Here is a 13,930-nt window from a genome sequence, read left to right as displayed (position 1 = left end):
TAATAATTAAAAATAATTATTTTTAATAATATATTATTTAAAATTAATAATGAATAAAGTTTAACTTTTTTAACATGTAAATGAGTCAAGTTTTTTATTTCATGTGCACAATTAATATTGAATTATGAATATAATATTTTAGAATATTTTGGTTTAATCTGCAATCAATTAGATTGGTTTTTTAAATTCAAAATTATTTTTAAAAATTAAAAAGCCCATTAAAGAATTTAAATTATTAATTATATCTTAATTTATAATTGATTTACCTAAATTCAAAAAATATAATTATGTATATAAAAAACAATAAAATCATGACTCATAATATATCAGTTTTGATCTATTGTTTTTTTTAATGACTAAATCTATTTTTTTAGTTCCAAATTATTTTTAAAAAATTGTTAAACTTATTAATAAATTCAATACAAAGTGTCCCTTGATTTGAAGTTCATTTTTATAATGAGAAAATTATAAAAACATAATTATGTGGAGAAAAAAATAATGAAGTCATTATTAACCAATTTTTATACATAAATTTTTTGTATTAATAAATTTATTTTTTGAGTTCTAAATTATTTTTAAAAATTACTAAACTTATTAACAAATTTAACCCATTAAGTTTTGTTTATGTGTACCTGAAGTTCATTTTTACATTGAAAAAAATTATAAATATGTGCAAAAAAAAATAATAAAGTCATTATTAACCAATTTTTATGTATAAATTTTTTGAATTAATAAGTTTATTTTTTGAGTCCCAAATTATTTTTAAAAATACTGAACTTATTAACAAATTTAACCCATTAAGTTTTGTTTCATTTCGAATTTATTTGTCCAATGAAAAAAAATATAAAATAATGATTCTATGTAAAATAGAAACAATAGTCATTCTAAACCAATTTTTGTCCATAAATTTTTTGGATCTTCATTTGAATTTCAAGTTATTTTTAAAAATTACTAGATTTGTTATGAATCCAAAATATTAAATTTTACTTAATTTGGAGTTTATTTGATATCTAGACCTAAGTCATATTAATCTAAATAAGATCCAAAAATTGGTCAAGTTTGGACTCTTTGATTCCAAAAGATCTTCCCATTTGAAAATCCTATATAGATGGTAAAATGATTAAGAGACTAGAGCCAAAAAATGTTTGAAGTTAGTGCATATCGACAAGTACGGAACCTTTAGTGTCTATGCATGGAGAGAGTATGAGTATTTCGTCACTTTTAATGATGAATACTCTAGGTTTGGATATGCACATAGGAAATCCGATGTCTTAGATATATTGATTGAATTCAAGGCAAGGTCGAATAACCATTGGGTATACATACCAAATCACTTCAATTAGATTGTGGTGGTATACCTAATACGTTTGATTCTTTCCATTGGAGCATAGGATTATATCTCATTTATATACTCCAAGGACTCTATTGCAAAATGAAGTGGAGAGAAAATATCAAACTTGGATAAATAGAATAAGATCGATAATTGGTTTCTTATCACTTCCCATGTTATTTTGGAGATATGTTTTATAGACTTTCATGACTTTTTAGTTTTAATTAAATTGATGTTTAAATTTTAAATTATTATTTAAAAATAATATATTTTATGTATCAAGTACAATTTGATTTGAAATTTACTTAATGAAAAATTTTAGAGAAGTTAAAAAAGATTTAGAAAAACATGTGTAATTAAAAAAAATCATATTTAAAGGTTTTCAATATCAACATTAAATGAGAAAGGGAATGATATCATATTCATGTTTTTTTTTCAAAAAAAAAAAAATCTATATTTTCCTTTCATTTTAAAAAATCGATAAAAACAATTTTTATTTATTCTCTAAAAATTATTTTCTCACTTCATTTTTTTTAGATACTAACGATTAAACAATGTTAGAAAATTTTAAGAACAATTTTGTCCTTTCAAAAACAAAAAATTGTTTTTATATCACACAACTAAACAAACTCCAAAGTTTCAAAAACTTTTATCATTAACTTAAAATTTTGGTCAATAAAATTTCTTATTTCAAATACTTTTGCATGAGGATTCCTAATTGCCAATAAAAAAATAAAATAAAATAAAAAATCAAAACAATACGAATCAATAAAAAAAGAATGGTAAAGCAAAGTTTCAAAAAAAAATTGTTCACTTACTCTCAAATTGTGTATGTGAACAAATTTTTGAAGGCATTGATAAAGGGACAAATTTTGTTCATTCATTAATTGTCACATGTCAACAATTGGCTGATGATATATTGACATGCCACATAAAATAATCTAAAAAAATAAACAAATATTACAATTATCATAATTAATTTATTATGATAATTAAAATAAATGACAATTATCACAATAAATAAGACAATTATCTCTAAAAAATGTAATTGTGATAATTATCTCCATAATTAAAATAAACAGTTATCATAATAAATAAGATAAATATCTCTTGAATTACGCTAGGAAGATCAAAATAAAATTTGGATAACTCTTAAAGAAATTCCTAACATTAGGAAGATCAAAGAAAGAAATTCCTTGAAAACTCAAGGTTTCTTGAAGACTTTAGGAAAAGTCGAAAATTTCTTGAAGAATTGAAATTGTAGATGAAACCGATTCAAAATTAAGTAAATAGCTTAATAGAATGTTTCCATCTTTGTAAGAATAATCAAAGCACATATTGGAGATCATCCCCTCAAATTATCAAATTTACAATTTTGTCTATAATTTTTTTATGTGGGAAAATTGATGCTTACACCCACATATAGAAAATTAGTAGTGTAGCTTAGACAAGTTGGCCCGACCCGACCCAACCCAAACCCAATGTTTGGACGAGGTTGGACAAACAATTTCATTACTCAGGTTGGACTTGGACTTGGTTTTCAAACCTAATTTGGATTAGGCTCGAGTCAAGGTCGAACAACCCAAGCCAAGCCTAAGCCTAATCTGAACTCAATTTAATATTTTTATAATATGTATAATGTTTATTATCCCATATGACAATATTCATTTTCTTTTTAGATTTTTTTTTTAAATATCAAATTATAATTATATCATATATTTTTTCATTTTTTAAAAAAGATATACAAGTTTATTTTATTTTTATATCATACACTTTTTTTTATAAAAAAAAAGATATAAAAGTTTTTTTTTATTTTTTTATTATTATCTTGAACTTTTGTGTTATTTGTTATTTAAATTTTTGCATAAATATATATAAAAAAAATTAAAAACCACTCTATGTGGATTTTGAATCATGCAACCCAAGTAATCTGACCAAGCCAAGTGTAACCCAATCAAACTGAGTCTAACTTTACCAACCCGAATTCAACCCGAGTTTAGAAAAATGAGGTTGAGTTGGGCTTGGATTGAGCTTGGATTGGGTGTTTCTTAATTCGAGTCGAGTTTGGGTTAAGACTAGTCATCAACTCAACCAATCTGCCTAAGTTGCAACCCTATAGAAAATTATGAGGCACCTATGCCCTTCCAAGCAAGCTTTGTCATCTCTTGCAAGGCTTCGAGTTTTTCATCACTGATATGTAAAATATATTCACATAAAAAATAAATTAAAATTGGAAAAAAAAAAAAAAAAAAACAAGGATGCACATCCAAACACCTAAGCAAAATTCATGATTGTGGAATTATATACTCTGTCAAATAAGTGGTAAATTAGACCTACATCGAAATCCTGAATCTGAACAACACATACAGTACTTAAATGCATCAAATCAATAAACCAGACAGCAGACAACACATACAACACAAGACGGAAAAACAAAAACAAAAACAAAACAAAACAAAACAAAGTTCACCAATCACAAATGCAAAAATATAATGAAAAACAGAACAAGGTAATTAAGGTAAAGGCTCGAAGGACAGCACCTGTTAACAGTTAAGATTATTACTGTTTATGAGACAAAACCAGTAGCATCCAACTCCTTACAAAAGCCAAGTCTCATCAAGAGTTTATGTATGTTATATACATTTATTCCTCATAGCTGCCTCCAAGAAGAGTTCAGCAGTAAGCAAAGATTGACCATGTCAGCCCTTGTGGGTACCTTCTTCAGCCTTCTAAGAAGGATGATAAGGAACAAAAGTTAGAGACAATGAATCTGAAGGAGGGAAATTGGTACTACCAATCTAAGCCTGAATCAGAAATAAAATATATGCACCACAAACTTGAACATAGCATTAAGTTACTTTCATAATTTCCTAAATTTATTTTAGGGTTCTAATTAGAAAAACTAATTAAATAAAATGTGAGAAGTATGTTTTTCCCCACATTTTGTCCCCAACTCTTCATGATAGGCCAAGTAAGAATTCATAGAAAAGCACCAGAAGGGGGCAAAACCTGGAACACAGGATGGATACAAGGAAACACTCAAAAGTATATCCTTATCAGTCTATAAATGTTCAACCACACATCTAAAATATGTTACAGAGATATGTCTTCTTCTATGTAAAAAGGTAAAAAATAAAATAAAACATATTGATGAAAAACAGAAATATGGACAATATTCTACATGGAAGATTCAAAACAAACTGAACCGCAATAGATATTCTCAGTGGCCAAGTTGGATGTCTAATAGGCATGCCCAGGTCTAAAATAAGAGGCCCCCTTTATAAAACAGCTCCCCTTGTGCCACACTCACAAACTGAAACCAGCTTGCTAAACTCAAATGAAGGAAACCATATTATATGCATGTGCATGAGCAAACACAAAGAATCTGACTTAAATGACTAACTGTCAGATGAGAAAATATTCTTGCAATCATATATATATGTGTGTGTGTGTACATATGTATGTATGTATGTATGTATAGAGCACCACTTCAAGAAGACTGATATAGAATGGTTGTATCACAGCTTCAAACCCAAAATTATCTTTAAAAACAAAAATGGACAAGCTCCCATCATAATATCTACAAGATGACGCATATCTATAAATATTAATCAGATTTACTTAAGTAAAGAGGACCTAGTGTTATTAGTAACAAGAACTCTAGCACCAAATTCCAAATCCTTCAATGGATTGGGAGGAAGACCAAAATATTTAGTTCAGTATGTTCAATCTGGGTGATGAGAGCAGAACTTGGGTTCAACAGCACAAAATAGATCACCAAGGTACACTATAATTACACAGGTGCAAACATAAAAACATTTAAATATATATAATATAGCATAAATAAATTGCATATGCACATAATAGATACATGAGATGTACTGAGATGTAGACACACACAATTGAAAGCATAAGGATTTAAGCACCCAAACCCCACACCATATAGGATTGTTATAACTAGGAAAGTTGCAATAATGTATGAGATATACTGAAACAGTGTCTCCCATTACAATTTTCTTTACTTGATGCATATTGGATTTGATTAGGTTGGAATATTTGGAAAATTTTTAGTTTCTACATTTAGGTTCTAAGGCTTATATACAAACCATTATCAGGGTTTGTTATAAATATCAAGCCATTGTTCATCAAATTCAATTTGTCTTCATAACAGCAGAACAGGTCAAACATATCTGAATCTATCTCTTTTTGATTTCAAGTTCCTTCCATCCTTCTTTCTTTCCAATTATTCCTGTCTTCTGATATTATATTAAAAAGATCTTCAATTGCTTTTCAAACCATGGGTCCTGTTCTTCAACAACATGACCCATGGGGATCCCTTTCTTTAGCCCCTCAAAGCCTTGCCTTAGGCACTCAAAGCTAGTATGTGAGAAACAGGACTACTTTAACAAATTTCAAGTTCATTAAGCTTTTGGCTAAATCCCCATGATCCCCACCAATGGGATATTACAATTTGATTCATTCTAATTATGTTTGAGATATGCTGGATAGTAACCAATGTATCTCATCAAAATCTTCTTAGTTTGATTTGGAAATGTTTGCAAGTTGAATATTATATTTTTATATCCTTAGCTTGCAAGACTTCTATATAGACCCTTCTTAATCATCACTGCACTCTATGTCCAAGTGTTATCTAGAAATATTGAGCACAATACAACCCAAATCCAATAATCCCTCCACAATGAAGTTAAGCTCAATCAAAGATCACAAAACGGAAATGACATTCAGATAACATTTCCTTCCTGAACTTTGGTGATCAGAAAACCTATTTGAGCACACCTTAAAACCCACTTCTATTAGGCCCAACAAATTTCTATTTTAATTTACTTACTCTTGTAGAATGAATAGCATATAAAAAGCCTATAAGGAGCTGGAACAACCTGTTCTTCCTGAATAGCCTGATTCAGTGCCAAAGAATTTCATGCCGCTACCATATAGTATTCATCTCACAAACAGAGTAACACTCTTCTCCATTACAAGAAAATTTTAGAAATAGAAGATTTTCTTAGACAATGAGAATCTAGAGAGTTTTGAAAAGAAGGATTTCAGAAGTAATTGGAAGCTTGGACTTTTGAAGAGGGAAGGATCTCTAGTTTAATTATAATCAAAACTCTTTTCAACTTGTACAACAAAAGAAAGGGAAAAAAAAAAAAGAATTATTTTCCATTTCCTGGAAAAATAAAATACCTGGACCAAACATGGACAACATTTTCCTTCACTTAATTTGGCCATTGAACAGTCCTTCTAGGATGCATTCTCCAAAACACACTTTTGATTTTAAAGTTAAGAAAATAAGAAGTGAAAGAGGCTGTGAACACACACACAGATATATCAGTGTGTGTGTGTTCACAGCCTCTTTCACTTCTTACATATTTATATATAACCACAAAACACAACAAATAGCCCCAAATTAATTTAAGTAAACTTTACAAAACCATTTAGGCTTCCATTGAAATAAAGCCGTGTTGACAATCAACTGTTAGTTTTGAATCCTCCTCCACCATTGCAACACACACACACACTCATATATAACAAATAGCCCCAAATTAATTTAAGTAAACTTTACAAAACCATTTAGGCTTCCATTGAAACAAAACCGTGTTGACAATCAACTGTTAGTTTTGAATCCTCCTCCACCATTGCAACACACACACACACACTCATATATATATATATATATATATGAAAGAGACCAAAAAAAAATCCCAAGAAACCCTAACGATCAATACCTTCTCGGCTTTCTCTTTCTCTGCAGCTGCCTTTTCCTTCTCCGCCTTACGCTTCAGTTTCTCCATCCTCTCTCTCTCCATTTTCTGCTTTCGGAGAAAGCAAAATAAAAATAAATAATAAATAAAAGAAAAAAAATGAAACGTACAAGCAGATCTGTTTGGTCGCTGAGAAAAATAAAATAAACATGTTACGAACGCATCGCTTATCAGGAGTTTTTATATTCGCAGGCTTTTACTGACGCAAAATCTATGATTCAAATTTTTTTTAATCTCCTTTTCCATTACTTTCCTACAATATCTCTCGAATCAAACGGATGTGATTAATAAAAAAAAAAGGCAGAGAAAGCTAACTAAACTAACGAAGAACCTGGATGTAAACGTTCTCAGCAGCTCGTTCTTCCTCGCTCAGAACCCTGCCTTTGTCATCGCTGAAGTAGCGAGGAGCACTTCTCCTATAACCTTCCATGAAACGATTAAGTCTGATTTGACTCACAGTATATCTCATAGCCATCTGATGATACTATCTGCCTCCTGAGTTTTTAGGATCAACAAGAAGACGATGACCGAGCAAGACTCACTTCTGATGAGGACGAATCTGATGATGCAGCCAACGCTCGAGAACCTTCTGCTTGGAAATAGGTTGTTTCGGATCCCACCCGAATCCGATCAAATGGGCTTCTTAACCCGAATTGGTTGTGATGGATTGACCTCCCTCCTTGGATACAGTAACTGGCCCCACAGGATCAGCCGATCAAGTCTGCATGTCATTTTTTGTTTAGATAGTGAGAAGCTGAGAAAGATACAGTAATTCGTTGGATGTAGACACGTGGATAACGCTTGGAATGCCTTTGGACAAGCTAAGTCCAAGTCAGACGAAACCACGTGGACTCTTGTGTACAGAGAAAACAGAGATGGCAGTTTCTTGGAAGGATGGTGTGCAAGCATTTTAGCCCGGTTGGCACTATGTCCGGTAACTAAGGTGGTGTTTGTTTTTTGGCTGAATAGAAAAAGCTAAATATTTTGGCTTTTTCTATTCAGCTAAAAATACCTTATTGATACTAACCAACATAATTAAAGTGAACTTATTATCAATAAGTTTAGTTTAATGATGTTGGTTGATGTTAATGATCATCTTCAAACTTAAAGTTACCTAATAATTTAATTTAAGTTATTAAATAAATTAAATATATTTGATAAAATAATTAAATAATATGATGTAAAGTAAAAAATAATTTTAAATAATAAGTAAAAACTATTCTTATTTTTAAGTCTATATTTTTTATCTTCATATGTTCCAATTACCTCAATGATCCTTTTTGTTATTCTATAACCTTCATTATTACTCGATTTTCTTTACCTTAATTATAATTAATGAGAATAAATATATCAATTTGATAATTTAAAATAAATTTTAAGTTAATTTTATCAAATAACATTAATACTTAAAATAAAAATTAAGTAATAAATTTTAAGTTAACAACTTAAGTATAATTTAATTTAAAGTTAATTTAAGTCATTAAATAATAGTACTAAGTTTTACCAAATACCCCTTAAGTATGTTTGACAAATTAACTTAATATCACAACTTAAAATAAAAAAATAACTTTAAGTATTAAGTTAAGATAATTAACTTTTTTCTTAATTTCAATTTCTTTTTAACTTCATTTACCCATATTTAATTAAATTATATTTTACAATTATAAGTTTGTCCTTACAACTCATCTCTTACATTAAGTATTATTTTTAATTATGTTATATATCTACAATACTTTAAATATGAATGTTTAATAAATAAATTTATTATTTGTTCTTCCAAATCACTTAGGTCTAATGATAGTTCTGCATCATCATCTGCATCATTAACTGCACCCAGGACGTACAACAGTTCGTGCACGCAGTAATTAAATAATTAAATCTGTCTAATTATCTCCAAGCATAAAAACTGAAATAATTAATGTCTAATGCTGTCTAATTTATTACAGAAATTTAAGCATAATAACACAAATATTTGAATCTGAAAATATTGTTTATTGAAAATATACCTTGATTACAGAGAGTTGATGACTACAGGTTGTTGACAGCAGAGGAATGACTCTAACTCAAAGAAATTTACAAAAGAAAATTTTTGAACTCTCAGAATTTTTTCACTAATTTTTTGAACTCTCAAAACTCTTGAAACTCTCCCTTAGCTATTGGAACTCTTGAACCCTTGCAGACTTCTCTCTTGCCGACCTCTGCCTTGATGAAGAAGGTTGAAGCTGCTTATATAGGTGAGGATTCGGACTTCAGATGAATCTTCAATCTTGAAAGTTTTTGAATTCCATCACATGTAGGCCAGGTGGAGCATTCTGTAGAAGAAAGAGTGAGAGAAGAAAGAGAAGAGATATTCTTTTCTTTCCCAAAGCTCCACGTTGCTTTCCAAGTAAGTTGGTAGACAAAGTCTACTATTCATCTTTTGACTTATTGGATTTTTTTTTTTTTTTACAAACTTTGCACACCTTCAGATTTCACATACTTTTTACACTTTCATACTTTTCCTTTTTTTTTTTTTTTTACTGGATAAACACAAAGAGACAATTGTACAGATATACAGATGTACAAAAGATTTTTGAAATCTTTTATCTAGATTGACCCATAGGTCCTCCGTAAAGGATAAACTCAGGGTCTACGTATGAATCATCTGATAAGACTGCATCTTCAGTTGTTTCTTCATTTTCTTGATCTCCAAACTTCTTGAGGGTTTGAATAAGTCCTTGACAATATTGCTCTAAATCAGTAGCGGCTGCTAATGAAGCTTGACATTTGCTTTTCAAAGTTAGGAATTCTTCTTGAGTCGGTCCTTGAGAAGAACTAGTTGAATCTTTTGAGTTTGATGAACCTGGCCTTGTTGATATTAATTGCAAAACCTTCTGTTGACATACAAAATCATGATTGAATTTGTCCCACCATTTGATGCTGAATTCTCTAGAAAGAGATAATGGAAAAGGAAGAGGTTGCTCTTGCTTCTTGATGATGTTCCATGTGAGAATCCATGGAATTCTTAATCTCGAACAGAACGTCAGGAGTCTAGGCTGAATGATATTCTGTGATGAAGTCTTGCTCTTGTAGAAGTTAAATTTTTCTTGAATATCAGGAGGAAATACTGAATCTAGTAGACCAAAGAAAGTCCACCATTTTTGAAACCAAGCAGGAAATTTGGTATTGCAGCTTCTGGAAAATTGGATGAACCAGGAATGCTGGTAGCTTTGCAAGTAAAACATATTGTACCAAGCATTCATGTAGTCTATGTAATTGTAGCTCATGGGATGGAAAGGTTGACTAAAAGCCTTGCAAGTGAAGGGTTTTTTATTCCAATCTGCAATGGTCATGACTCTGAGAATTTGACATTTGGAAAAAGCAATCCTCTGAGGATGTTTTTATCAGTGTTATGAGTAATTTCAACTGAATCAGTGTCCACCAAGATGAACTCATAGAATTGACGAGTTTTCAAAGGATCATTTGAATTGAAGTTGACTCCTTGAGGAAAGATATAAGGAAGAATTTTAGGAATCTCTTCAAAATTGAACTCTGGCTCAATGAAAGCAATTTCTAAGGTTTTGGGTTTTTTGACATATTGACTATAAGAATATGAAGGAGAAGGAGACTGAGAAGGAGAAGGTAATGTCGAAATAGTGTTGGGACTGGATTGACTCTGAACAACAATATTTTTAGGAGATGATTTAGAAGCTTGAATAAAACTTTTTGAAGGTTGAAGAGGAGGAAAATCTGGACTCAAAACTTGAAAGGAATTTGATGTTTGCAAAGGAAAAGTAGGACGAACATTTGAAAAGTTTGAAATCATAGCATATGAAGCTTTGGTTTTCTTTGATGAAGAAGGAAGTTGGGGCCTAACGGGAGTACCCATTAGGATGGAGAAGGATCCTTACCCTGCAAAAACTCCCGAGTAAGGAAGTCAGGAAGGGAATTCAACTCTCCTTTGATAAATTCGATTTCAAAATCAAAATTTGAAAGTAAAGCTTGCCATCTTGCAAAAATTTGTTTTGAAACCAAATTTTTAACATCTTTTTGTAAAATATCTTTTGCAGCTTTGCAATCAATTTTCAAAAGAAATTTCTTGTTTATCAAATCACTTTGAAATTTTGAAATACACAAAACTATTGATAAAACTTCTTTTTTGACAGTTGAATAATTTATTTGAGCGCCCAACCAGATCCCTGAATGATATCTAACTATATGCACTTGATTGTTATATTCTTGCTTTAATATGCCTCCATAACCTAAATTAGATGCATCTGATTCTACAATGAGTAATGCATTTGGATGAGGGATGCTGATGCATGGTAAACGTTTGACTCTTTGTTTAATTTCTTTGACTAAATTAGTATGATGATTACTCCATGCAGGTGCATTTTTTCTTAGTCTTTTGTATAATGGTTCACAAATGATTCTCAAATCTTTGAAGTAATCCGAAACATAATTTAAACAACCTAAAAATCTTTGCAATTGTTTTTTATCTTTTATTTCATCAAGAAATTTGTCAGCAAATTCTATTGACCTTTGAATTGGTTTTGTTTTTCCTTGAAAAATTTCATGACCTAAAAATCTGATTTTTGTTTGAAACAATTTCATTTTTGGAGCAGAACAAGCCATTCCATTTGCTTTAATGACATTAAAAAACTTTTTCAAATGAATAAAATGTTTTTCTAATGAATCAGAAAATACTAAAACATCATCAATGTATACAATTATGAATTGAAAATGAGAATTAAAAATATCATTCATAATATTTTGAAATTCAGAAGGGGCATTTTTGAGACCAAAAGGCATGACATTCCATTCATAATGACCAAAAGGGACAGTAAAAGCAGTTTTGTATCTATCTTCTTTTCTAATTTGAACCTGCCAGAATCCTGATTTCATATCAAATTTTGAATAAATGACAGAACTATGAAGTCTTTTGAGTAAGTCTTGCTTATTAGGAATAGGGTATCTTATCCATTGTAATACTTTATTTAAAGGTTTATAATTAATGACTAATCTAGGTGCTCCTCTTTCTATCTCAGCAGCATTTTGAACATAAAAGGCAGCACAACTCCAAGGAGATTTTGAGGGTCTAATTAATTTCTTCTTTAATAATGAATCAATTTCTTGTTTGCAATATTCTAAAAGCTTTTCATTCATTTGAATCGGCCTAGCCTTAGTAGGAATTTTGGACTCATCAAAATTTTGAATGTAAGGCAAACTTATCTCATGTTTCTTTCTTGACCAAAAAGCATTAGGAAGATCAGAACAAATTTCATTTTGAAAAAGATCTTGAATCTCTTTTATTTTCTTTTTAACTTTATCTTCTAAAAGTTGTTCATCTACTTTTTTATATTGAATTTCTTTTGATAGATAATTTATATGAGCTTTCTTTCTTTGAATTAAATTTATATTTTTATTTATTGAATCACTTTGAACTTGATGTATTTCTTTTTTAGTTAATGGATATATAAAGGGAAAAAATATGGTATTTCCTAATATTGTAGTTTTGACACCTTCATCATTTACTTGAAAAGGGTAAAGTAAGGTAATAAAAGGAGTTCCTAATATTAAAGGTTCATTCATATTTTGTACTAATATAAATTGAGTTCTAAAACAATAATTATCTTGACATATATGAACATTTTGAAGTTTATATTCTATTTCTAATTTTCCTTTATTTGCAGCAAAAAGTTCTTGTTCTGTTTTTTCATAATATTTAGTAGGAATTATTCCTTCTTGAATACAATTCATATCAGCTCCTGAGTCTATTAATGCTACTATTTCTATTTCAAAATCTTCAACTATAATTTTTATATTTGTATACCATCTTTGAAAATCTATTTTTGATATTGTATTTATAAATGATTCTATAGGAGTTATTTTATTGGGTATTATTATTCCTGGTTCTTGGTTTTCAGAAGTTTCAGCTAAATCTTGTTTATATTGTATTACGTTTCTAATTTGTTCATTCTCTTGTTTTATTTGATCATTTTCTTGTTTTATTATTTCATTTTCTAATCTTATTTGTTCATTATCTAATTTTAATTGATTTATTTGACTTTTTATTTCTTTTATTTCTTCTTCCAAGTCTTTAATGGTTATTGGCCTTTGAGTCTTTTTGAATCTATTATAAATTTCATCCATTGAATATTGATTAGGTTTGATGTCTTGAGTTTTATTTGGATTTTCAGTGAGAATTAAATTTTTTAAATTTTGTAAATAAGTTCTTTGTATTTCTTCATCTTGAATTTTGTCTACAACATCAAAAAATATTTGCTTATCTACTTTTGAAGATATTACATTTATCTTTTTGATTTCTTTTGGATTTTCTATCTTTGTTGTTTTTGATGTTTCTGTTGATGTTTTTGTTTTTGTTTCTGTTTTTGTTTCTGTTTCTTCCACCTCTCCCGGGGCAGAAGAAAACAAAATTTGATTAAATTTTGTTTCACTTGATTCTTCTTTTGATTCTTTACTTGACTCTTCTAGATTTGTTTTTTGTTGTTCTAACAGTTTTTTATTATGTGGAGAATTTTCTATTGCTTTTCTTGAAGTTAATGTTGCAATTCTTTTAAGGGGTTTCCGATATTTGAAAAACCAAAGGAAAAAAGGAATAGTCATCTTAACTTGTTGCATATATTTTTCATATTGTTTTCTTAATGCATTTCTAACTTGAGGAGGAAGTTGTTGAAAATAATTTCTTTTTGCAGTATTTTCAGGAGAAAAATAATTAGCTTTAATTACTTCTACGTCAGGAACAAAAGGATTTCTTTTAATGTATCTTTTCCTAATGATATTTATGTTTAAAGGAGGTTTATCATGAGATAAAATT

At 29.3% G+C, this 13,930-nt stretch overlaps 1 long non-coding RNA gene across 2 annotated transcripts; it reads right to left on the bottom strand.

The window, feature by feature from the left end:
- Positions 1 to 3,820: 3,820 nt before the first annotated feature.
- LOC100265295 (uncharacterized) lies at positions 3,821 to 7,854 on the bottom strand. Of its 2 annotated transcripts, none has more exons than XR_787205.3 (3): positions 7,445 to 7,854; positions 7,078 to 7,161; positions 3,821 to 4,059 (listed from the first exon to the last, which is right to left on the bottom strand). It is a non-coding gene; the product is annotated as an uncharacterized LOC100265295 (long non-coding RNA). The 2 variants fall into 2 exon arrangements; XR_787206.3 differs by having other exon boundaries at positions 3,821 to 4,056.
- Between the last annotated feature and the right edge of the window lie 6,076 nt (positions 7,855 to 13,930).

Source organism: Vitis vinifera, chromosome 13 (genome assembly GCF_030704535.1).
Source record: "Vitis vinifera cultivar Pinot Noir 40024 chromosome 13, ASM3070453v1".
Lineage (NCBI taxonomy): Eukaryota > Viridiplantae > Streptophyta > Magnoliopsida > Vitales > Vitaceae > Vitis > Vitis vinifera.
This window is presented reverse-complemented; position numbering and strand designations above follow the sequence as displayed.